This window comes from Taudactylus pleione, unplaced genomic scaffold, assembly GCF_031769625.1.
Source record: "Taudactylus pleione unplaced genomic scaffold, aTauple2 ptg000454l, whole genome shotgun sequence".
Taxonomy (NCBI): domain Eukaryota; kingdom Metazoa; phylum Chordata; class Amphibia; order Anura; family Myobatrachidae; genus Taudactylus; species Taudactylus pleione.
Genome location: NW_028284856.1, coordinates 3,233,828 through 3,257,724, shown reverse-complemented (window position 1 = coordinate 3,257,724; position 23,897 = coordinate 3,233,828). Strand labels below are relative to the sequence as shown.

The following is a 23,897-nucleotide window of genomic DNA, read 5'->3' as shown; positions in this document are numbered from 1 at the left end:
AACTACTGTGCAATTACTAAAGTAGGAAAATCTCTCTATCACTAAAAGTATGATCAGAATAGCTTGACATTTAGTGTCTCTTGATGAAATACATTTAATTTGCCTCTTGGTTGAAGGTGTACATTCTTAAACAGTTTGTGATTTTCCCACTCTGCACTATGTTCCATTTCACAAAAACGACACATTGCTTAAAAGACACTCGCCCGAATAGGGACTTGAACCCTGGACCCTCAGATTAAAGTTCTGATGTTTTACCGACTCCAGGCACTTCTGGAGTCTGTCGCAAACCTATAGAAAGTTCATAATACTAAAACCAAGTAAATTCAAATGGTGACAACTACTGTGCAATTACTAAAGTAGGAAAATCTCTCTATAACTAAAAGTATGATCAGAATAGCTTGACATTTAGTGTCTCTTGATGAAATACATTTAATTTGCCTCTTGGTTGAAGGTGTACATTCTTAAACAGTTTGTGATTTTCCCACTCTGCAATATGTTCCATTTCACAAAATGATACATTGCTTAAAAGACACTCGCCCAAACAGGGACTTGATCCCTGGACCCTCAGATTAAAAGTCTGATGCTCTACTGACTGAGCTATCCAGGATCTTCTGTGATAGGTCGCAAAAATGCTGAAAGTTCGTAATACAAAAAACAAGTCATTTCAAATGATGACAACTACTAGTTACTGTGCAATTACTAAAGTAGGAAAATCTCTCTATCACTAAAAGTATGAACTGAAAAGCTTGACATTTAGTGTCTCTTGATGAAATACATTTAATTTGCCTCTTGGTTGAAGGTGTACATTCTTAAACAGTTTGTGATTTTCCCACTCTGCACTATGTTCCATTTCACAAAAACGACACATTAATTAAAAGACACTCGCCCGAATAGGGACTTGAACCCTGGACCCTCAGATTAAAGTTCTGATGTTTTACCGACTCCAGGCTCTTCTGGAGTCTGTCGCAAACCTATAGAAAGTTCATAATACTAAAACCAAGTAAATTCAAATGGTGACAACTACTGTGCAATTACTAAAGTAGGAAAATCTCTCTATCACTAAAAGTATGATCAGAATAGCTTGACATTTAGTTTCTCTTGATGAAATACATTTAATTTGCCTCTTGGTTGAAGGTGTACATTCTTAAACAGTTTGTGATTTTCCCACTCTGCACTATGTTCCATTTCACAAAAACGACACATTGCTTAAAAGACACTCGCCCGAATAGGGACTTGAACCCTGGACCCTCAGATTAAAGTTCTGATGTTTTACCGACTCCAGGCTCTTCTGGAGTCTGTCGCAAACCTATAGAAAGTTCATAATACTAAAACCAAGTAAATTCAAATGGTGACAACTACTGTGCAATTACTAAAGTAGGAAAATCTCTCTATCACTAAAAGTATGATCAGAATAGCTTGACATTTAGTGTCTCTCGATGAAATACATTTAATTTGCCTCTTGGTTGAAGGTGTACATTCTTAAACAGTTTGTGATTTTCCCACTCTGCAATATGTTCCATTTCACAAAATGATACATTGCTTAAAAGACACTCGCACTAACAGGGACTTGATCCCTGGACCCTCAGATTAAAAGTCTGATGCTCTACCGACTGAGCTATCCAGGATCTTCTGTGATAGGTCGCAAAAATGCTGAAAGTTCGTAATACAAAAATCAAGTCATTTCAAATGATGACAACTACTAGTTACTGTGCAATTACTAAAGTAGGAAAATCTCTCTATCACTAAAAGTATGAACTGAAAAGCTTGACATTTAGTGTCTCTTGATGAAATACATTTAATTTGCCTCTTGGTTGAAGGTGTACATTCTTAAACAGTTTGTGATTTTCCCACTCTGCACTATGTTCCATTTCACAAAAATGACACATTGCTTAAAAGACACTCGCCCGAACAGGAACTTGAACCCTGGACCCTGAAATTAAAGTTCTGATGTTTTACCGACTCCAGGCTCTTCTGGAGTCTGTCGCAAACCTATAGAAAGTTCGTAATACAAAAACAAGTAAATTCAAATGGTGACAACTACTGTGCAATTACTAAAGTAGGAAAGTCTCTCTATCACTAAAAGTATGATATGAATAGCTTGACATTTAGTGTCTATTGATGAAATACATTTAATTTGCCTCTTGGTTGAAGGTGTACATTCTTAAACAGTTTGTGATTTTCCCACTCTGCACTATGTTCCATTTCACAAAATGACACATTGCTTAAAAGACAATCGCCCGAACAGGGACTTGAACCCTGGACCCTCAGATTAAAAGACTGATGCTCTACCGACTGAGCTATCCAGGCTCTTCTGTGATAGGTCGCAAAAATGCAGAAAGTTCGTAATACAAAAAACAAGTCATATCAAATGATGACAACTACTAGTTACTGTGCAATTACTAAAGTTGGAAAATCTCTCTATCACTAAAAGTATGAACTGAAAAGCTTGACATTTAGTGTCTCTTGATGAAATACATTTAATTTGCCTCTTGGTTGAAGGTGTACATTCTTAAACAGTTTGTGATTTTCCCACTCTGCACTATGTTCCATTTCACAAAAACGACACATTGCTTAAAAGACACTCGCCCGAACAGGGACTTGAACCCTGGACCCTCAGATTAAAGTTCTGATGTTTTACCGACTCCAGGCTCTTCTGGAGTCTGTCGCAAACCTATAGAAAGTTCATAATACTAAAACCAAGTAAATTCAAATGGTGACAACTACTGTGCAATTACTAAAGTAGGAAAATCTCTCTATCACTAAAAGTATGATATGAATTGCTTGACATTTAGTGTCTATTGATGAAATACATTTAATTTGCCTCTTGGTTGAAGGTGTACATTCTTAAACAGTTTGTGATTTTCCCACTCTGCACTATGTTCCATTTCACAAAATGACAATCGCCCGAACAGGGACTTGAACCCTGGACCCTCAGATTAAAAGACTGATGCTCTACCGACTGAGCTATCCAGGCTCATCTGTGATAGGTCGCAAAAATGCAGAAAGTTCGTAATACAAAAAACAAGTCATATCAAATGATGACAACTACTAGTTACTGTGCAATTACTAAAGTTGGAAAATCTCTCTATCACTAAAAGTATGAACTGAAAAGCTTGACATTTAGTGTCTCTTGATGAAATACATTTAATTTGCCTCTTGGTTGAAGGTGTACATTCTTAAACAGTTTGTGATTTTCCCACTCTGCACTATGTTCCATTTCACAAAAATGACACATTGCTTAAAAGACACTCGCCCGAACAGGGACTTGAACCCTGGACCCTCAGATTAAAGTTCTGATGTTTTACCGACTCCAGGCTCTTCTGGAGTCTGTCGCAAACCTATAGAAAGTTTGTAATACAAAAACAAGTAAATTCAAATGGTGACAACTACTGTGCAATTACTAAAGTAGGAAAATCTCTCTATCACTAAAAGTATGATCAGAATAGCTTGACATTTAGTGTCTCTTGATGAAATACATTTAATTTGCCTCTTGGTTGAAGGTGTACATTCTTAAACAGTTTGTGATTTTCCCACTCTGCACTATGTTCCATTTCACAAAATGACACATTGCTTAAAAGACACTCGCCCGAACAGACTCTTGAACCCTGGACCCTCAGATTAAAAGTCAGATGCTCTACCGACTGAGCTATCCAGGCTCTTCTGTGATAGGTCGCAAAAATGTAGAAAGTTCGTAATACAAAAAACAAGTCATTTCAAATGATGACAACTACTAGTTACTGTGCAATTACTAAAGTAGGAAAATCTCTCTATCACTAAAAGTATGAACTGAAAAGCTTGACATTTAGTGTCTCTTGATGAAATACATTTAATTTGCCTCTTGGTTGAAGGTGTACATTCTTAAACAGTTTGTGATTTTCCCACTCTGCACTATGTTCCATTTCACAAAAACGACACATTGCTTAAAAGACACTCGCCCGAACAGGAACTTGAACCCTTGACCCTCAGATTAAAGTTCTGATGTTTTACCGACTCCAGGCTCTTCTGGAGTCTGTCGCAAACCTATAGAAAGTTCGTAATACTAAAACAAGTAAATTCAAATGGTGACAACTACTGTGCAATTACTAAAGTAGGAAAGTCTCTCTATCACTAAAAGTATGATATGAATAGCTTGACATTTAGTGTCTATTGATGAAATACATTTAATTTGCCTCTTGGTTGAAGGTGTACATTCTTAAACAGTTTGTGATTTTCCCACTCTGCACTATGTTCCATTTCACAAAAACGACACATTGCTTAAAAGACACTCGCCCGAACAGGGACTTGAACCCTGGACCCTCAGATTAAAGTTCTGATGTTTTACCGACTCCAGGCTCTTCTGGAGTCTGTCGCAAACCTATAGAAAGTTCGTAATACAAAAAACAAGTCATTTCAAATGATGACAACTACTAGTTACTGTGCAATTACTAAAGTAGGAAAATCTCTCTATCACTAAAAGTATGAACTGAAAAGCTTGACATTTAGTGTCTCTTGATGAAATACATTTAATTTGCCTCTTGGTTGAAGGTGTACATTCTTAAACAGTTTGTGATTTTCCCACTCTGCACTATGTTCCATTTCACAAAAACGACACATTGCTTAAAAGACACTCGCCCGAACAGGAACTTGAACCCTGGACCCTCAGATTAAAGTTCTGATGTTTTACCGACTCCAGGCTCTTCTGGAGTCTGTCGCAAACCTATAGAAAGTTCATAATACTAAAACCAAGTAAATTCAAATGGTGACAACTACTGTGCAATTACTAAAGTAGGAAAATCTCTCTATCACTAAAAGTATGATCTGAATAGCTTGACATTTAGTGTCTATTGATGAAATACATTTTATTTGCCTCTTGGTTGAAGGTGTACAATCTTAAACAGTTTGTGATTTTCCCACTCTGCAATATGTTCCATTTCACAAAATGATACATTGCTTAAAAGACACTCGCCCGAACAGGGACTTGAACCCTGTACCCTCAGATTAAAAGTCTGATGCTCTACCAACTGAGATATCCAGGATTTTCTGTGATAGGTCGCTAAAATGCAGAAAGTTCGTAATACAAAAAACAAGTCATTTCAAATGATGACAACTACTAGTTACTGTGCAATTACTAAAGTTGGAAAATCTCTCTATCACTAAAAGTATGAACTGAAAAGCTTGACATTTAGTGTCTCTTGATGAAATGCATTTAATTTGCCTCTTGGTTGAAGGTGTACATTCTTAAACAGTTTGTGATTTTCCCACTCTGCACTATGTTCCATTTCACAAAAACGACACATTGCTTAAAAGACACTCGCCCGAACAGGGACTTGAACAATGGACCCTCAGATTAAAGTTCTGATGTTTTACCGACTCCAGGCTCTTCTGGAGTCTGTCGCAAACCTATAGAAAGTTCATAATACTAAAACCAAGTAAATTCAAATGGTGACAACTACTGTGCAATTACTAAAGTAGGAAAATCTCTCTATCACTAAAAGTATGATCAGAATAGCTTGACATTTAGTGTCTCTTGATGAAATACATTTAATTTGCCTCTTGGTTGAAGGTGTACATTCTTAAACAGTTTGTGATTTTCCCACTCTGCAATATGTTCCATTTCACAAAATGATACATTGCTTTAAAGACACTCGCCCGAACAGGGACTTGAACCCTGTACCCTCAGATTAAAAGTCTGATGCTCTACCAACTGAGCTATCCAAGATTTTCTGTTATAGGTCGCAAAAATGCAGAAAGTTCGTAATACAAAAAACAAGTCATTTCAAATGATGACAACTACAAGTTACTAGGAAAATCTCTCTATCACTAAAAGTATGAACTGAAAAGCTTGACATTTAGTGTCTCTTGATGAAATACATTTAATTTGCCTCTTGGTTGAAGGTGTACATTCTTAAACAGTTTGTGATTTTCCCACTCTGCACTATGTTCCATTTCACAAAAACGACACATTGCTTAAAAGACACTCGCCCGAATAGGGACTTGAACCCTGGACCCTCAGATTAAAGTTCTGATGTTTTACCGACTCCAGGCTCTTCTGGAGTCTGTCGCAAACCTATAGAAAGTTCATAATACTAAAACCAAGTAAATTCAAATGGTGACAACTACTGTGCAATTACTAAAGTAGGAAAATCTCTCTATCACTAAAAGTATGATCAGAATAGCTTGACATTTAGTGTCTCTCGATGAAATACATTTAATTTGCCTCTTGGTTGAAGGTGTACATTCTTAAACAGTTTGTGATTTTCCCACTCTGCAATATGTTCCATTTCACAAAATGATACATTGCTTAAAAGACACTCGCACTAACAGGGACTTGATCCCTGGACCCTCAGATTAAAAGTCTGATGCTCTACCGACTGAGCTATCCAGGATCTTCTGTGATAGGTCGCAAAAATGCTGAAAGTTCGTAATACAAAAATCAAGTCATTTCAAATGATGACAACTACTAGTTACTGTGCAATTACTAAAGTAGGAAAATCTCTCTATCACTAAAAGTATGAACTGAAAAGCTTGACATTTAGTGTCTCTTGATGAAATACATTTAATTTGCCTCTTGGTTGAAGGTGTACATTCTTAAACAGTTTGTGATTTTCCCACTCTGCACTATGTTCCATTTCACAAAAATGACACATTGCTTAAAAGACACTCGCCCGAACAGGAACTTGAACCCTGGACCCTGAAATTAAAGTTCTGATGTTTTACCGACTCCAGGCTCTTCTGGAGTCTGTCGCAAACCTATAGAAAGTTCGTAATACAAAAACAAGTAAATTCAAATGGTGACAACTACTGTGCAATTACTAAAGTAGGAAAGTCTCTCTATCACTAAAAGTATGATATGAATAGCTTGACATTTAGTGTCTATTGATGAAATACATTTAATTTGCCTCTTGGTTGAAGGTGTACATTCTTAAACAGTTTGTGATTTTCCCACTCTGCACTATGTTCCATTTCACAAAATGACACATTGCTTAAAAGACAATCGCCCGAACAGGGACTTGAACCCTGGACCCTCAGATTAAAAGACTGATGCTCTACCGACTGAGCTATCCAGGCTCTTCTGTGATAGGTCGCAAAAATGCAGAAAGTTCGTAATACAAAAAACAAGTCATATCAAATGATGACAACTACTAGTTACTGTGCAATTACTAAAGTTGGAAAATCTCTCTATCACTAAAAGTATGAACTGAAAAGCTTGACATTTAGTGTCTCTTGATGAAATACATTTAATTTGCCTCTTGGTTGAAGGTGTACATTCTTAAACAGTTTGTGATTTTCCCACTCTGCACTATGTTCCATTTCACAAAAACGACACATTGCTTAAAAGACACTCGCCCGAACAGGGACTTGAACCCTGGACCCTCAGATTAAAGTTCTGATGTTTTACCGACTCCAGGCTCTTCTGGAGTCTGTCGCAAACCTATAGAAAGTTCATAATACTAAAACCAAGTAAATTCAAATGGTGACAACTACTGTGCAATTACTAAAGTAGGAAAATCTCTCTATCACTAAAAGTATGATATGAATAGCTTGACATTTAGTGTCTATTGATGAAATACATTTAATTTGCCTCTTGGTTGAAGGTGTACATTCTTAAACAGTTTGTGATTTTCCCACTCTGCACTATGTTCCATTTCACAAAATGACAATCGCCCGAACAGGGACTTGAACCCTGGACCCTCAGATTAAAAGACTGATGCTCTACCGACTGAGCTATCCAGGCTCATCTGTGATAGGTCGCAAAAATGCAGAAAGTTCGTAATACAAAAAACAAGTCATATCAAATGATGACAACTACTAGTTACTGTGCAATTACTAAAGTTGGAAAATCTCTCTATCACTAAAAGTATGAACTGAAAAGCTTGACATTTAGTGTCTCTTGATGAAATACATTTAATTTGCCTCTTGGTTGAAGGTGTACATTCTTAAACAGTTTGTGATTTTCCCACTCTGCACTATGTTCCATTTCACAAAAACGACACATTGCTTAAAAGACACTCGCCCGAACAGGGACTTGAACCCTGGACCCTCAGATTAAAGTTCTGATGTTTTACCGACTCCAGGCTCTTCTGGAGTCTGTCGCAAACCTATAGAAAGTTTGTAATACAAAAACAAGTAAATTCAAATGGTGACAACTACTGTGCAATTACTAAAGTAGGAAAATCTCTCTATCACTAAAAGTATGATCAGAATAGCTTGACATTTAGTGTCTCTTGATGAAATACATTTAATTTGCCTCTTGGTTGAAGGTGTACATTCTTAAACAGTTTGTGATTTTCCCACTCTGCACTATGTTCCATTTCACAAAATGACACATTGCTTAAAAGACACTCGCCCGAACAGACCCTTGAACCCTGGACCCTCAGATTAAAAGTCAGATGCTCTACCGACTGAGCTATCCAGGCTCTTCTGTGATAGGTCGCAAAAATGTAGAAAGTTCGTAATACAAAAAACAAGTCATTTCAAATGATGACAACTACTAGTTACTGTGCAATTACTAAAGTAGGAAAATCTCTCTATCACTAAAAGTATGAACTGAAAAGCTTGACATTTAGTGTCTCTTGATGAAATACATTTAATTTGCCTCTTGGTTGAAGGTGTACATTCTTAAACAGTTTGTGATTTTCCCACTCTGCACTATGTTCCATTTCACAAAAACGACACATTGCTTAAAAGACACTCGCCCGAACAGGAACTTGAACCCTTGACCCTCAGATTAAAGTTCTGATGTTTTACCGACTCCAGGCTCTTCTGGAGTCTGTCGCAAACCTATAGAAAGTTCGTAATACTAAAACAAGTAAATTCAAATGGTGACAACTACTGTGCAATTACTAAAGTAGGAAAGTCTCTCTATCACTAAAAGTATGATATGAATAGCTTGACATTTAGTGTCTATTGATGAAATACATTTAATTTGCCTCTTGGTTGAAGGTGTACATTCTTAAACAGTTTGTGATTTTCCCACTCTGCACTATGTTCCATTTCACAAAAACGACACATTGCTTAAAAGACACTCGCCCGAACAGGGACTTGAACCCTGGACCCTCAGATTAAAGTTCTGATGTTTTACCGACTCCAGGCTCTTCTGGAGTCTGTCGCAAACCTATAGAAAGTTCGTAATACAAAAAACAAGTCATTTCAAATGATGACAACTACTAGTTACTGTGCAATTACTAAAGTAGGAAAATCTCTCTATCACTAAAAGTATGAACTGAAAAGCTTGACATTTAGTGTCTCTTGATGAAATACATTTAATTTGCCTCTTGGTTGAAGGTGTACATTCTTAAACAGTTTGTGATTTTCCCACTCTGCACTATGTTCCATTTCACAAAAACGACACATTGCTTAAAAGACACTCGCCCGAACAGGAACTTGAACCCTGGACCCTCAGATTAAAGTTCTGATGTTTTACCGACTCCAGGCTCTTCTGGAGTCTGTCGCAAACCTATAGAAAGTTCATAATACTAAAACCAAGTAAATTCAAATGGTGACAACTACTGTGCAATTACTAAAGTAGGAAAATCTCTCTATCACTAAAAGTATGATCTGAATAGCTTGACATTTAGTGTCTATTGATGAAATACATTTTATTTGCCTCTTGGTTGAAGGTGTACAATCTTAAACAGTTTGTGATTTTCCCACTCTGCAATATGTTCCATTTCACAAAATGATACATTGCTTAAAAGACACTCGCCCGAACAGGGACTTGAACCCTGTACCCTCAGATTAAAAGTCTGATGCTCTACCAACTGAGATATCCAGGATTTTCTGTGATAGGTCGCTAAAATGCAGAAAGTTCGTAATACAAAAAACAAGTCATTTCAAATGATGACAACTACTAGTTACTGTGCAATTACTAAAGTTGGAAAATCTCTCTATCACTAAAAGTATGAACTGAAAAGCTTGACATTTAGTGTCTCTTGATGAAATGCATTTAATTTGCCTCTTGGTTGAAGGTGTACATTCTTAAACAGTTTGTGATTTTCCCACTCTGCACTATGTTCCATTTCACAAAAACGACACATTGCTTAAAAGACACTCGCCCGAACAGGGACTTGAACAATGGACCCTCAGATTAAAGTTCTGATGTTTTACCGACTCCAGGCTCTTCTGGAGTCTGTCGCAAACCTATAGAAAGTTCATAATACTAAAACCAAGTAAATTCAAATGGTGACAACTACTGTGCAATTACTAAAGTAGGAAAATCTCTCTATCACTAAAAGTATGATCAGAATAGCTTGACATTTAGTGTCTCTTGATGAAATACATTTAATTTGCCTCTTGGTTGAAGGTGTACATTCTTAAACAGTTTGTGATTTTCCCACTCTGCAATATGTTCCATTTCACAAAATGATACATTGCTTTAAAGACACTCGCCCGAACAGGGACTTGAACCCTGTACCCTCAGATTAAAAGTCTGATGCTCTACCAACTGAGCTATCCAAGATTTTCTGTGATAGGTCGCAAAAATGCAGAAAGTTCGTAATACAAAAAACAAGTCATTTCAAATGATGACAACTACAAGTTACTAGGAAAATCTCTCTATCACTAAAAGTATGAACTGAAAAGCTTGACATTTAGTGTCTCTTGATGAAATACATTTAATTTGCCTCTTGGTTGAAGGTGTACATTCTTAAACAGTTTGTGATTTTCCCACTCTGCACTATGTTCCATTTCACAAAAATGACACATTGCTTAAAAGACACTCGCACGAACAGGGACTTGAACCCTGGACCCTCAGATTAAAAGTCTGATGCTCTACCAACTGAGCTATCCAGGAATGCTTGGTCGCAAAAATGCAGAAAGTTCGTAATACAAAAAACAAGTCATTTCAAATGATGACAACTACAAGTTACTGTGCAATTACTAAAGTAGGAAAATCTCTATATCTAAGAAAAATATGAACTGAAAAGCTTGACATTTAGTGTCTCTTGATGAAATACATTTAATTTGCCTCTTGGTTGAAGGTGTACATTCTTAAACAGTTTGTGATTTTCCCACTCTGCACTATGTTCCATTTCACAAAAACGACACATTGCTTAAAAGACACTCGCCCGAACAGGGACTTGAACCCTGGACCCTCAGATTAAAGTTCTGATGTTTTACCGACTCCAGGCTCTTCTGGAGTCTGTCGCAAACCTATAGAAAGTTCGTAATACTAAAACAAGTAAATTCAAATGGTGACAACTACTGTGCAATTACTAAAGTAGGAAAGTCTCTCTATCACTAAAAGTATGATATGAATAGCTTGACATTTAGTGTCTATTGATGAAATACATTTATTTTGCCTCTTGGTTGAAGGTGTACATTCTTAAACAGTTTGTGATTTTCCCACTCTGCACTATGTTCCATTTCACAAAATGACACATTGCTTAAAAGACACTCGCCCGAACAGGGACTTGAACCCTGGACCCTCAGATTAAAAGTCTGATGCTCTACCGACTGAGCTATCCAGGCTCTTCTGTGATAGGTCACAAAAATGCAGAAAGTTCGTAATACAAAAAACAAGTCATATCAAATGATGACAACTACTAGTTACTGTGCAATTACTAAAGTTGGAAAATCTCTCTATCACTAAAAGTATGAACTGAAAAGCTTGACATTTAGTGTCTCTTGATGAAATACATTTAATTTTCCTCTTGGTTGAAGGTGTACATTCTTAAACAGTTTGTGATTTTCCCACTCTGCACTATGTTCCATTTCACAAAAACGACACATTGCTTAAAAGACACTTGCCCGAATAGGAACTTGAACCCTTGACCCTCAGATTAAAGTTCTGATGTTTTACCGACTCCAGGCTCTTCTGGAGTCTGTCGCAAACCTATAGAAAGTTCGTAATACTAAAACAAGTAAATTCAAATGGTGACAACTACTGTGCAATTACTAAAGTAGGAAAATCTCTCTATCACTAAAAGTATGATCAGAATAGCTTGACATTTAGTGTCTCTTGATGAAATACATTTAATTTGCCTCTTGGTTGAAGGTGTACATTCTTAAACAGTTTGTGATTTTCCCACTCTGCACTATGTTCCATTTCACAAAAACGACACATTGCTTAAAAGACACTCGCCCGAACAGGAACTTGAACCCTTGACCCTCAGATTAAAGTTCTGATGTTTTACCGACTCCAGGCTCTTCTGGAGTCTGTCGCAAACCTATAGAAAGTTCGTAATACTAAAACAAGTAAATTTAAATGGTGACAACTACTGTGCAATTACTAAAGTAAGAAAGTCTCTCTATCACTAAAAGTATGATATGAATAGCTTGACATTTAGTGTCTATTGATGAAATACATTTAATTTGCCTCTTGGTTGAAGGTGTACATTCTTAAACAGTTTGTGATTTTCCCACTCTGCACTATGTTCCATTTCACAAAAACGACACATTGCTTAAAAGACACTCGCCCGAACAGGGACTTGAACCCTGGACCCTCAGATTAAAGTTCTGATGTTTTACCGACTCCAGGCTCTTCTGGAGTCTGTCGCAAACCTATAGAAAGTTCGTAATACAAAAACAAGTAAATTCAAATGGTGACAACTACTGTGCAATTACTAAAGTAGGAAAGTCTCTCTATCACTAAAAGTATGATATGAATAGCTTGACATTTAGTGTCTATTGATGAAATACATTTAATTTGCCTCTTGGTTGAAGGTGTACATTCTTAAACAGTTTGTGATTTTCCCACTCTGCAATATGTTCCATTTCACAAAATGATACATTGCTTAAAAGACACTCGCCCGAACAGGGACTTGAACCCTGTACCCTCAGATTAAAAGTCTGATGCTCTACCAACTGAGCTATCCAAAATTTTCTGTGATAGGTCACAAAAATGCAGAAAGTTCGTAATACAAAAAACAAGTCATTTCAAATGATGACAACTACAAGTTACTAGGAAAATCTCTCTATCACTAAAAGTATGAACTGAAAAGCTTGACATTTAGTGTCTCTTGATGAAATACATTTAATTTGCCTCTTGGTTGAAGGTGTACATTCTTAAACAGTTTGTGATTTTCCCACTCTGCACTATGTTCCATTTCACAAAAATGACACATTGCTTAAAAGACACTCGCCCGAACAGGGACTTGAACCCTGGACCCTCAGATTAAAAGTCTGATGCTCTACCAATTGAGCTATCCAGGAATGCTAGGTCGCGAAAATGCAGAAAGTTCGTAATACAAAAAACAAGTCATTTCAAATGATGACAACTACAAGTTACTGTGCAATTACTAAAGTAGGAAAATCTCTCTATCACTAAAAGTATGAACTGAAAAGCTTGACATTTAGTGTCTCTTGATGAAATACATTTAATTTGCCTCTTGGTTGAAGGTGTACATTCTTAAACAGTTTGTGATTTTTCCACTCTGCACTATGTTCCATTTCACAAAACGACACATTGCTTAAAAGACACTCGCCCGAACAGGGACTTGAACCCTGGACCCTCAGATTAAAGTTATGATGTTTTACCGACTCCAGGCACTTCTGGAGTCTGTCGCAAACCTATAGAAAGTTCGTAATACTAAAACAAGTAAATTCAAATGGTGACAACTACTGTGCAATTACTAAAGTAGGAAAGTCTCTCTATCACTAAAAGTATGATATGAATAGCTTGACATTTAGTGTCTATTGATGAAATACATTTATTTTGCCTCTTGGTTGAAGGTGTACATTCTTAAACAGTTTGTGATTTTCCCACTCTGCACTATGTTCCATTTCACAAAATGACACATTGCTTAAAAGACACTCGCCCGAACAGGGACTTGAACCCTGGATCCTCAGATTAAAAGTCTGATGCTCTACCGACTGAGCTATCCAGGCTCTTCTGTAATAGGTCGCAAAAATGCAGAAAGTTCGTAATACAAAAAACAAGTCATATCAAATGATGACAACTACTAGTTACTGTGCAATTACTAAAGTTGGAAAATCTCTCTATCACTAAAAGTATGAACTGAAAAGCTTGACATTTAGTGTCTCTTGATGAAATACATTTAATTTGCCTCTTGGTTGAAGGTGTACATTCTTAAACAGTTTGTGATTTTTCCCACTCTGCACTATGTTCCATTTCACAAAATGACACATTGCTTAAAAGACACTCGCCCGAACAGGGACTTGAACCCTGGATCCTCAGATTAAAAGTCTGATGCTCTACCGACTGAGCTATCCAGGCTCTTCTGTAATAGGTCGCAAAAATGCAGAAAGTTCGTAATACAAAAAACAAGTCATATCAAATGATGACAACTACTAGTTACTGTGCAATTACTAAAGTTGGAAAATCTCTCTATCACTAAAAGTATGAACTGAAAAGCTTGACATTTAGTGTCTCTTGATGAAATACATTTAATTTGTCTCTTGGTTGAAGGTGTACATTCTTAAACAGTTTGTGATTTTCCCACTCTGCACTATGTTCCATTTCACAAAAACGACACATTGCTTAAAAGACACTCGCCCGAACAGGGACTTGAACCCTGGACCCTCAGATTAAAGTTCTGATGTTTTACCGACTCCAGGCTCTTCTGGAGTCTGTCGCAAACCTATAGAAAGTTCGTAATACTAAAACAAGTAAATTCAAATGGTGACAACTACTGTGCAATTACTAAAGTAGGAAAGTCTCTCTATCACTAAAAGTATGATATGAATAGCTTGACATTTAGTGTCTATTGATGAAATACATTTAATTTGCCTCTTGGTTGAAGGTGTACATTCTTAAACAGTTTGTGATTTTCCCACTCTGCACTATGTTCCATTTCACAAAATGACACATTGCTTAAAAGACACTCGCACGAACAGGGACTTGAACCCTGGATCCTCAGATTAAAAGTCTGATGCTCTACCGACTGAGCTATCCAGGCTCTTCTGTAATAGGTCGCAAAAATGCAGAAAGTTCGTAATACAAAAAACAAGTCATATCAAATGATGACAACTACTAGTTACTGTGCAATTACTAAAGTTGGAAAATCTCTCTATCACTAAAAGTATGAACTGAAAAGCTTGACATTTAGTGTCTCTTGATGAAATACATTTAATTTGCCTCTTGGTTGAAGGTGTACATTCTTAAACAGTTTGTGATTTTCCCACTCTGCACTATGTTCCATTTCACAAAAACGACACATTGCTTAAAAGACACTCGCCCGAACAGGGACTTGAACCCTGGACCCTCAGATTAAAGTTCTGATGTTTTACCGACTCCAGGCTCTTCTGGAGTCTGTCGCAAACCTATAGAAAGTTCGTAATACTAAAACAAGTAAATTCAAATGGTGACAACTACTGTGCAATTACTAAAGTAGGAAAGTCTCTCTATCACTAAAAGTATGATATGAATAGCTTGACATTTAGTGTCTATTGATGAAATACATTTAATTTGCCTCTTGGTTGAAGGTGTACATTCTTAAACAGTTTGTGATTTTCCCACTCTGCACTATGTTCCATTTCACAAAATGACACATTGCTTAAAAGACACTCGCACGAACAGGGACTTGAACCCTGGATCCTCAGATTAAAAGTCTGATGCTCTACCGACTGAGCTATCCAGGCTCTTCTGTAATAGGTCGCAAAAATGCAGAAAGTTCGTAATACAAAAAACAAGTCATATCAAATGATGACAACTACTAGTTACTGTGCAATTACTAAAGTTGGAAAATCTCTCTATCACTAAAAGTATGAACTGAAAAGCTTGACATTTAGTGTCTCTTGATGAAATACATTTAATTTGCCTCTTGGTTGAAGGTGTACATTCTTAAACAGTTTGTGATTTTTCCCACTCTGCACTATGTTCCATTTCACAAAATGACACATTGCTTAAAAGACACTCGCCCGAACAGGGACTTGAACCCTGGATCCTCAGATTAAAAGTCTGATGCTCTACCGACTGAGCTATCCAGGCTCTTCTGTAATAGGTCGCAAAAATGCAGAAAGTTCGTAATACAAAAAACAAGTCATATCAAATGATGACAACTACTAGTTACTGTGCAATTACTAAAGTTGGAAAATCTCTCTATCACTAAAAGTATGAACTGAAAAGCTTGACATTTAGTGTCTCTTGATGAAATACATTTAATTTGCCTCTTGGTTGAAGGTGTACATTCTTAAACAGTTTGTGATTTTTCCCACTCTGCACTATGTTCCATTTCACAAAATGACACATTGCTTAAAAGACACTCGCCCGAACAGGGACTTGAACCCTGGATCCTCAGATTAAAAGTCTGATGCTCTACCGACTGAGCTATCCAGGCTCTTCTGTAATAGGTCGCAAAAATGCAGAAAGTTCGTAATACAAAAAACAAGTCATATCAAATGATGACAACTACTAGTTACTGTGCAATTACTAAAGTTGGAAAATCTCTCTATCACTAAAAGTATGAACTGAAAAGCTTGACATTTAGTGTCTCTTGATGAAATACATTTAATTTGTCTCTTGGTTGAAGGTGTACATTCTTAAACAGTTTGTGATTTTCCCACTCTGCACTATGTTCCATTTCACAAAAACGACACATTGCTTAAAAGACACTCGCCCGAACAGGGACTTGAACCCTGGACCCTCAGATTAAAGTTCTGATGTTTTACCGACTCCAGGCTCTTCTGGAGTCTGTCGCAAACCTATAGAAAGTTCGTAATACTAAAACAAGTAAATTCAAATGGTGACAACTACTGTGCAATTACTAAAGTAGGAAAGTCTCTCTATCACTAAAAGTATGATATGAATAGCTTGACATTTAGTGTCTATTGATGAAATACATTTAATTTGCCTCTTGGTTGAAGGTGTACATTCTTAAACAGTTTGTGATTTTCCCACTCTGCACTATGTTCCATTTCACAAAATGACACATTGCTTAAAAGACACTCGCACGAACAGGGACTTGAACCCTGGATCCTCAGATTAAAAGTCTGATGCTCTACCGACTGAGCTATCCAGGCTCTTCTGTAATAGGTCGCAAAAATGCAGAAAGTTCGTAATACAAAAAACAAGTCATATCAAATGATGACAACTACTAGTTACTGTGCAATTACTAAAGTTGGAAAATCTCTCTATCACTAAAAGTATGAACTGAAAAGCTTGACATTTAGTGTCTCTTGATGAAATACATTTAATTTGCCTCTTGGTTGAAGGTGTACATTCTTAAACAGTTTGTGATTTTCCCACTCTGCACTATGTTCCATTTCACAAAAACGACACATTGCTTAAAAGACACTCGCCCGAACAGGGACTTGAACCCTGGACCCTCAGATTAAAGTTCTGATGTTTTACCGACTCCAGGCTCTTCTGGAGTCTGTCGCAAACCTATAGAAAGTTCGTAATACTAAAACAAGTAAATTCAAATGGTGACAACTACTGTGCAATTACTAAAGTAGGAAAGTCTCTCTATCACTAAAAGTATGATATGAATAGCTTGACATTTAGTGTCTATTGATGAAATACATTTAATTTGCCTCTTGGTTGAAGGTGTACATTCTTAAACAGTTTGTGATTTTCCCACTCTGCACTATGTTCCATTTCACAAAATGACACATTGCTTAAAAGACACTCGCACGAACAGGGACTTGAACCCTGGATCCTCAGATTAAAAGTCTGATGCTCTACCGACTGAGCTATCCAGGCTCTTCTGTAATAGGTCGCAAAAATGCAGAAAGTTCGTAATACAAAAAACAAGTCATATCAAATGATGACAACTACTAGTTACTGTGCAATTACTAAAGTTGGAAAATCTCTCTATCACTAAAAGTATGAACTGAAAAGCTTGACATTTAGTGTCTCTTGATGAAATACATTTAATTTGCCTCTTGGTTGAAGGTGTACATTCTTAAACAGTTTGTGATTTTTCCCACTCTGCACTATGTTCCATTTCACAAAATGACACATTGCTTAAAAGACACTCGCCCGAACAGGGACTTGAACCCTGGATCCTCAGATTAAAAGTCTGATGCTCTACCGACTGAGCTATCCAGGCTCTTCTGTAATAGGTCGCAAAAATGCAGAAAGTTCGTAATACAAAAAACAAGTCATATCAAATGATGACAACTACTAGTTACTGTGCAATTACTAAAGTTGGAAAATCTCTCTATCACTAAAAGTATGAACTGAAAAGCTTGACATTTAGTGTCTCTTGATGAAATACATTTAATTTGCCTCTTGGTTGAAGGTGTACATTCTTAAACAGTTTGTGATTTTCCCACTCTGCACTATGTTCCATTTCACAAAAACGACACATTGCTTAAAAGACACTCGCCCGAACAGGGACTTGAACCCTGGACCCTCAGATTAAAGTTCTGATGTTTTACCGACTCCAGGCTCTTCTGGAGTCTGTCGCAAACCTATAGAAAGTTCGTAATACTAAAACAAGTAAATTCAAATGGTGACAACTACTGTGCAATTACTAAAGTAGGAAAGTCTCTCTATCACTAAAAGTATGATATGAATAGCTTGACATTTAGTGTATATTGATGAAATACATTTAATTTGCCTCTTGGTTGAAGGTGTACATTCTTAAACAGTTTGTGATTTTCCCACTCTGCACTATGTTCCATTTCACAAAAACGACACATTGCTTAAAAGACACTCGCACGAACAGGGACTTGAACCCTGGATCCTCAGATTAAAAGTCTGATGCTCTACCGACTGAGCTATCCAGGCTCTTCTGTAATAGGTCGCAAAAATGCAGAAAGTTCGTAATACAAAAAACAAGTCATATCAAATGATGACAACTACTAGTTACTGTGCAATTACTAAAGTTGGAAAATCTCTCTATCACTAAAAGTATGAACTGAAAAGCTTGACATTTAGTGTCTCTTGATGAAATACATTTAATTTGCCTCTTGGTTGAAGGTGTACATTCTTAAACAGTTTGTGATTTTCCCACTCTGCACTATGTTCCATTTCACAAAAACGACACATTGCTTAAAAGACACTCGCCCGAACAGGGAATTGAACCCTGGACCCTCAGATTAAAGTTCTGATGTTTTACCGACTCCAGGCTCTTCTGGAGTCTGTCGCAAACCTATAGAAAGTTCGTAATACTAAAACAAGTAAATTCAAATGGTGACAACTACTGTGCAATTACTAAAGTAGGAAAGTCTCTCTATCACTAAAAGTATGATATGAATAGCTTGACATTTAGTGTCTATTGATGAAATACATTTAATTTGCCTCTTGGTTGAAGGTGTACATTCTTAAACAGTTTGTGATTTTCCCACTCTGCACTATGTTCCATTTCACAAAATGACACATTGCTTAAAAGACACTCGCACGAACAGGGACTTGAACCCTGGATCCTCAGATTAAAAGTCTGATGCTCTACCGACTGAGCTATCCAGGCTCTTCTGTAATAGGTCGCAAAAATGCAGAAAGTTCGTAATACAAAAAACAAGTCATATCAAATGATGACAACTACTAGTTACTGTGCAATTACTAAAGTTGGAAAATCTCTCTATCACTAAAAGTATGAACTGAAAAGCTTGACATTTAGTGTCTCTTGATGAAATACATTTAATTTGCCTCTTGGTTGAAGGTGTACATTCTTAAACAGTTTGTGATTTTCCCACTCTGCACTATGTTCCATTTCACAAAAACGACACATTGCTTAAAAGACACTCGCCCGAACAGGGACTTGAACCCTGGACCCTCAGATTAAAGTTCTGATGTTTTACCGACTCCAGGCTCTTCTGGAGTCTGTCGCAAACCTATAGAAAGTTCGTAATACTAAAACAAGTAAATTCAAATGGTGACAACTACTGTGCAATTACTAAAGTAGGAAAGTCTCTCTATCACTAAAAGTATGATATGAATAGCTTGACATTTAGTGTCTATTGATGAAATACATTTAATTTGCCTCTTGGTTGAAGGTGTACATTCTTAAACAGTTTGTGATTTTCCCACTCTGCACTATGTTCCATTTCACAAAATGACACATTGCTTAAAAGACACTCGCACGAACAGGGACTTGAACCCTGGATCCTCAGATTAAAAGTCTGATGCTCTACCGACTGAGCTATCCAGGCTCTTCTGTAATAGGTCGCAAAAATGCAGAAAGTTCGTAATACAAAAAACAAGTCATATCAAATGATGACAACTACTAGTTACTGTGCAATTACTAAAGTTGGAAAATCTCTCTATCACTAAAAGTATGAACTGAAAAGCTTGACATTTAGTGTCTCTTGATGAAATACATTTAATTTGCCTCTTGGTTGAAGGTGTACATTCTTAAACAGTTTGTGATTTTTCCCACTCTGCACTATGTTCCATTTCACAAAATGACACATTGCTTAAAAGACACTCGCCCGAACAGGGACTTGAACCCTGGATCCTCAGATTAAAAGTCTGATGCTCTACCGACTGAGCTATCCAGGCTCTTCTGTAATAGGTCGCAAAAATGCAGAAAGTTCGTAATACAAAAAACAAGTCATATCAAATGATGACAACTACTAGTTACTGTGCAATTACTAAAGTTGGAAAATCTCTCTATCACTAAAAGTATGAACTGAAAAGCTTGACATTTAGTGTCTCTTGATGAAATACATTTAATTTGCCTCTTGGTTGAAGGTGTACATTCTTAAACAGTTTGTGATTTTCCCACTCTGCACTATGTTCCATTTCACAAAAACGACACATTGCTTAAAAGACACTCGCCCGAACAGGGACTTGAACCCTGGACCCTCAGATTAAAGTTCTGATGTTTTACCGACTCCAGGCTCTTCTGGAGTCTGTCGCAAACCTATAGAAAGTTCGTAATACTAAAACAAGTAAATTCAAATGGTGACAACTACTGTGCAATTACTAAAGTAGGAAAGTCTCTCTATCACTAAAAGTATGATATGAATAGCTTGACATTTAGTGTCTATTGATGAAATACATTTAATTTGCCTCTTGGTTGAAGGTGTACATTCTTAAACAGTTTGTGATTTTCCCACTCTGCACTATGTTCCATTTCACAAAATGACACATTGCTTAAAAGACACTCGCACGAACAGGGACTTGAACCCTGGATCCTCAGATTAAAAGTCTGATGCTCTACCGACTGAGCTATCCAGGCTCTTCTGTAATAGGTCGCAAAAATGCAGAAAGTTCGTAATACAAAAAACAAGTCATATCAAATGATGACAACTACTAGTTACTGTGCAATTACTAAAGTTGGAAAATCTCTCTATCACTAAAAGTATGAACTGAAAAGCTTGACATTTAGTGTCTCTTGATGAAATACATTTAATTTGCCTCTTGGTTGAAGGTGTACATTCTTAAACAGTTTGTGATTTTTCCCACTCTGCACTATGTTCCATTTCACAAAATGACACATTGCTTAAAAGACACTCGCCCGAACAGGGACTTGAACCCTGGATCCTCAGATTAAAAGTCTGATGCTCTACCGACTGAGCTATCCAGGCTCTTCTGTAATAGGTCGCAAAAATGCAGAAAGTTCGTAATACAAAAAACAAGTCATATCAAATGATGACAACTACTAGTTACTGTGCAATTACTAAAGTTGGAAAATCTCTCTATCACTAAAAGTATGAACTGAAAAGCTTGACATTTAGTGTCTCTTGATGAAATACATTTAATTTGCCTCTTGGTTGAAGGTGTACATTCTTAAACAGTTTGTGATTTTCCCACTCTGCACTATGTTCCATTTCACAAAAACGACACATTGCTTAAAAGACACTCGCCCGAACAGGGACTTGAACCCTGGACCCTCAGATTAAAGTTCTGATGTTTTACCGACTCCAGGCTCTTCTGGAGTCTGTCGCAAACCTATAGAAAGTTCGTAATACTAAAACAAGTAAATTCAAATGGTGACAACTACTGTGCAATTACTAAAGTAGGAAAGTCTCTCTATCACTAAAAGTATGATATGAATAGCTTGACATTTAGTGTCTATTGATGAAATACATTTAATTTGCCTCTTGGTTGAAGGTGTACATTCTTAAACAGTTTGTGATTTTCCCACTCTGCACTATGTTCCATTTCACAAAATGACACATTGCTTAAAAGACACTCGCACGAACAGGGACTTGAACCCTGGATCCTCAGATTAAAAGTCTGATGCTCTACCGACTGAGCTATCCAGGCTCTTCTGTAATAGGTCGCAAAAATGCAGAAAGTTCGTAATACAAAAAACAAGTCATATCAAATGATGACAACTACTAGTTACTGTGCAATTACTAAAGTTGGAAAATCTCTCTATCACTAAAAGTATGAACTGAAAAGCTTGACATTTAGTGTCTCTTGATGAAATACATTTAATTTGCCTCTTGGTTGAAGGTGTACATTCTTAAACAGTTTGTGATTTTTCCCACTCTGCACTATGTTCCATTTCACAAAATGACACATTGCTTAAAAGACACTCGCCCGAACAGGGACTTGAACCCTGGACCCTCAGATTAAAAGTCTGATGCTCTACCGACTGAGCTATCCAGGCTCTTCTGTAATAAGTCGCAAAAATGCAGAAAGTTCGTAATACAAAAAACAAGTCATATCAAATGATGACAACTACTAGTTACTGTGCAATTACTAAAGTTGGAAAATCTCTCTATCACTAAAAGTATGAACTGAAAAGCTTGACATTTAGTGTCTCTTGATGAAATACATTTAATTTGCCTCTTGGTTGAAGGTGTACATTCTTAAACAGTTTGTGATTTTCCCACTCTGCACTATGTTCCATTTCACAAAAACGACACATTGCTTAAAAGACACTCGCCCGAACAGGGACTTGAACCCTGGACCCTCAGATTAAAGTTCTGATGTTTTACCGACTCCAGGCTCTTCTGGAGTCTGTCGCAAACCTATAGAAAGTTCGTAATACTAAAACAAGTAAATTCAAATGGTGACAACTACTGTGCAATTACTAAAGTAGGAAAGTCTCTCTATCACTAAAAGTATGATATGAATAGCTTGACATTTAGTGTCTATTGATGAAATACATTTAATTTGCCTCTTGGTTGAAGGTGTACATTCTTAAACAGTTTGTGATTTTCCCACTCTGCACTATGTTCCATTTCACAAAATGACACATTGCTTAAAAGACACTCGCACGAACAGGGACTTGAACCCTGGATCCTCAGATTAAAAGTCTGATGCTCTACCGACTGAGCTAGCCAGGCTCTTCTGTAATAGGTCGCAAAAATGCAGAAAGTTCGTAATACAAAAAACAAGTCATATCAAATGATGACAACTACTAGTTACTGTGCAATTACTAAAGTTGGAAAATCTCTCTATCACTAAAAGTATGAACTGAAAAGCTTGACATTTAGTGTCTCTTGATGAAATACATTTAATTTGCCTCTTGGTTGAAGGTGTACATTCTTAAACAGTTTGTGATTTTCCCACTCTGCACTATGTTCCATTTCACAAAAACGACACATTGCTTAAAAGACACTCGCCCGAACAGGGACTTGAACCCTGGACCCTCAGATTAAAGTTCTGATGTTTTACCGACTCCAGGCTCTTCTGGAGTCTGTCGCAAACCTATAGAAAGTTCGTAATACTAAAACAAGTAAATTCAAATGGTGACAACTACTGTGCAATTACTAAAGTAGGAAAGTCTCTCTATCACTAAAAGTATGATATGAATAGCTTGACATTTAGTGTCTATTGATGAAATACATTTAATTTGCCTCTTGGTTGAAGGTGTACATTCTTAAACAGTTTGTGATTTTCCCACTCTGCACTATGTTCCATTTCACAAAATGACACATTGCTTAAAAGACACTCGCACGAACAGGGACTTGAACCCTGGATCCTCAGATTAAAAGTCTGATGCTCTACCGACTGAGCTATCCAGGCTCTTCTGTAATAGGTCGCAAAAATGCAGAAAGTTCGTAATACAAAAAACAAGTCATATCAAATGATGACAACTACTAGTTACTGTGCAATTACTAAAGTTGGAAAATCTCTCTATCACTAAAAGTATGAACTGAAAAGCTTGACA

The 23,897-nt window shown here is 36.9% G+C and overlaps 13 non-coding genes across 13 annotated transcripts; all 13 read right to left on the bottom strand.

The window, feature by feature from the left end:
• Nucleotides 1-2,234: 2,234 nt before the first annotated feature.
• TRNAK-UUU (transfer RNA lysine (anticodon UUU)) lies at nucleotides 2,235-2,307 on the bottom strand. The gene has a single exon. It is a non-coding gene; the product is annotated as a tRNA-Lys (tRNA).
• A 594-nt stretch (nucleotides 2,308-2,901) lies between these two features.
• On the bottom strand, nucleotides 2,902-2,974 carry TRNAK-UUU (transfer RNA lysine (anticodon UUU)). Its single transcript has one exon. It is a non-coding gene; the product is annotated as a tRNA-Lys (tRNA).
• Nucleotides 2,975-6,974: 4,000 nt separating this feature from the next.
• On the bottom strand, nucleotides 6,975-7,047 carry TRNAK-UUU (transfer RNA lysine (anticodon UUU)). Its single transcript has one exon. It is a non-coding gene; the product is annotated as a tRNA-Lys (tRNA).
• Nucleotides 7,048-7,641: 594 nt separating this feature from the next.
• TRNAK-UUU (transfer RNA lysine (anticodon UUU)) lies at nucleotides 7,642-7,714 on the bottom strand. Its single transcript has one exon. It is a non-coding gene; the product is annotated as a tRNA-Lys (tRNA).
• Nucleotides 7,715-11,375: 3,661 nt separating this feature from the next.
• On the bottom strand, nucleotides 11,376-11,448 carry TRNAK-UUU (transfer RNA lysine (anticodon UUU)). Its single transcript has one exon. It is a non-coding gene; the product is annotated as a tRNA-Lys (tRNA).
• Nucleotides 11,449-13,733: 2,285 nt separating this feature from the next.
• Nucleotides 13,734-13,806, bottom strand: TRNAK-UUU (transfer RNA lysine (anticodon UUU)). The gene has a single exon. It is a non-coding gene; the product is annotated as a tRNA-Lys (tRNA).
• Nucleotides 13,807-14,082: 276 nt separating this feature from the next.
• TRNAK-UUU (transfer RNA lysine (anticodon UUU)) lies at nucleotides 14,083-14,155 on the bottom strand. Its single transcript has one exon. It is a non-coding gene; the product is annotated as a tRNA-Lys (tRNA).
• A 1,640-nt stretch (nucleotides 14,156-15,795) lies between these two features.
• TRNAK-UUU (transfer RNA lysine (anticodon UUU)) lies at nucleotides 15,796-15,868 on the bottom strand. Its single transcript has one exon. It is a non-coding gene; the product is annotated as a tRNA-Lys (tRNA).
• Nucleotides 15,869-16,144: 276 nt separating this feature from the next.
• Nucleotides 16,145-16,217, bottom strand: TRNAK-UUU (transfer RNA lysine (anticodon UUU)). The gene has a single exon. It is a non-coding gene; the product is annotated as a tRNA-Lys (tRNA).
• A 1,640-nt stretch (nucleotides 16,218-17,857) lies between these two features.
• Nucleotides 17,858-17,930, bottom strand: TRNAK-UUU (transfer RNA lysine (anticodon UUU)). The gene has a single exon. It is a non-coding gene; the product is annotated as a tRNA-Lys (tRNA).
• A 2,323-nt stretch (nucleotides 17,931-20,253) lies between these two features.
• Nucleotides 20,254-20,326, bottom strand: TRNAK-UUU (transfer RNA lysine (anticodon UUU)). Its single transcript has one exon. It is a non-coding gene; the product is annotated as a tRNA-Lys (tRNA).
• A 958-nt stretch (nucleotides 20,327-21,284) lies between these two features.
• TRNAK-UUU (transfer RNA lysine (anticodon UUU)) lies at nucleotides 21,285-21,357 on the bottom strand. The gene has a single exon. It is a non-coding gene; the product is annotated as a tRNA-Lys (tRNA).
• Nucleotides 21,358-22,315: 958 nt separating this feature from the next.
• On the bottom strand, nucleotides 22,316-22,388 carry TRNAK-UUU (transfer RNA lysine (anticodon UUU)). The gene has a single exon. It is a non-coding gene; the product is annotated as a tRNA-Lys (tRNA).
• Between the last annotated feature and the right edge of the window lie 1,509 nt (nucleotides 22,389-23,897).